Source organism: Dendrobates tinctorius, unplaced genomic scaffold (genome assembly GCF_039654945.1).
Source record: "Dendrobates tinctorius isolate UK_male_01 unplaced genomic scaffold, ASM3965494v1 ptg000161l, whole genome shotgun sequence".
In the NCBI taxonomy this organism is placed as follows: domain Eukaryota; kingdom Metazoa; phylum Chordata; class Amphibia; order Anura; family Dendrobatidae; genus Dendrobates; species Dendrobates tinctorius.
Genome location: NW_027361828.1, coordinates 9050380 through 9052171, shown reverse-complemented (window position 1 = coordinate 9052171; position 1792 = coordinate 9050380). Strand labels below are relative to the sequence as shown.

At 40.7% G+C, this 1792-nt stretch overlaps 1 long non-coding RNA gene across 1 annotated transcript; it reads left to right on the top strand.

Moving 5' to 3' along the window:
- Window positions 1–314: 314 nt before the first annotated feature.
- LOC141052505 (uncharacterized) lies at window positions 315–1285 on the top strand. Its single transcript, XR_012220826.1, has 2 exons — window positions 315–403; window positions 496–1285. It is a non-coding gene; the product is annotated as an uncharacterized lncRNA (long non-coding RNA).
- The last annotated feature ends 507 nt before the right edge of the window (window positions 1286–1792 follow it).

Genomic DNA, 1792 nt, shown 5'->3' with positions numbered 1-1792 from the left:
CGCCTGATCTAATAGAAGGGTGTAACTACTAGGCTGTTAACATGGATGCTGTGCATTACCATAGTGTGAACAGCGCCGCATACAAGTTTTTATTGTGCATTAATATACCAAGCAACCGCCCCCTCCATGTACTGGTAGGCTGTGAGCGGTTGTCTCATCGGTATTCTTGCACCTGTGTTGCCGCCATCTTAACTATATGGGTCCACTGCATCCTGATTGTGCATTTGTCTAGAGGCCTGGACGGGTATGCATCTCTACTTTTTTGCTTTCTTGTAGTATTGGAGGATTTTTAAGTCGTCTTTTTGTGCTATTTTAGGTTCAAACATAAAGATACCAAATGTAAATTTTTGATGAAGAATCAACAAAAGTGGAACACAATTGTGAAGTTGAATGAAATTCATTGGTTATTTTGAATTTTTGTGGAAATTCAAAAACTGAAAAGATGGGCGTGCAATATTATTCGGCCCTTTTAACTTAATACTTTGTCTTTTACAGACTCCAACAGGTTTTCTTCAAGAATGGTCCTGTATTTGGCTCCATCCATCTTCTCATCAATTTTAACCATCTTCCCTGTCCCTTCTGAAGAAAAGCAGGCCCAAACCATGATGCTGCCACCACCATGTTTGACAGTGGGGATTGTGTGTTCAGGGTGATGAGTTGTGTTGCCTTTACGCCAAACATATCGTTTGACATTGTTGCCAAAAAGTTTGATTTTGGTTTCATCTCACCAGAGCACCTTCTTCCACATGTTTGGTGTGTCTCCCAGTGGCTTGTTGCAAACTTAAAAAACACTTTTTATGGATATCTTTGAGAAATGGCTTTCTTCTTGTCACTCTTCCATAAAGGCCAGATTTGTGCAGTGTACGACTGATTGTTGTCATATGGACAGACTGTCCCACCTCAGCTGTAGATCTCTGCAGTTCATCCAGAGTGATCATGGGCCTCTTGGCTGCATCTCTGATCAGTCTTCCCCTTGTTTAGAGGGACGGCTGGGTCTTGGTGGATTTGCAGTGGTATGATACTCCTTCCATTTCAATATGATCGCTTGCACAGTGCTCCTTGGGATGTTTAAAGTTTTGAAAATCATTTTGCATCCAAATTCGGCTTTAAACTTCTCCACAACAGTATCACGGACCTGCCTGTTGTGTTCCTTGGTCTTCATGATGCTCTCTGTGCTTCAAACAGAACCCTGAGACTATCACAGAACAGGTGCATCTATACGGAGACTTGATTACACACAGGTGGACTATATTTATCATCATTAGCCATTAAGGACAACATTGGATCATTCAGAGATCCACAGTGAACTTCTGAAGTGAGTTTGCTGCACTGAAAGTAAAAGGGCTGAATAATATTGCACGCCCCACTTTTCAGTTTTTGAATTTCCACTTGTTGATTCTTCACCAAAAATTTACATTTACCATGGTTCTCTTCCAATACAGTATGATGTTATCAGAAACACATGTATATCCAAGTGAAGACACAAGATGATCCACACCACACAAACCACTATAGCCCCACTAGGAATATAGTATACCAAAGAACCTTCATGGAAACAATTGCCCATTTATCAATTACTGACTATAGAAAGAGACCATATCATTATATCTAATGGGCAAAAATCTCAGATGTACGCACCGGGTGGCAGCCTCTGGTCTGAACAGGTAATGGATTATCACTTCCATCTTCATACTCATCTATACCATGAAATCTGTTCCTTGAATTATAGGCCAGTCGGGATTTGTGCAATACTCATATGAGCATACATTGTTGCCGTTTTATTGAAATGTGA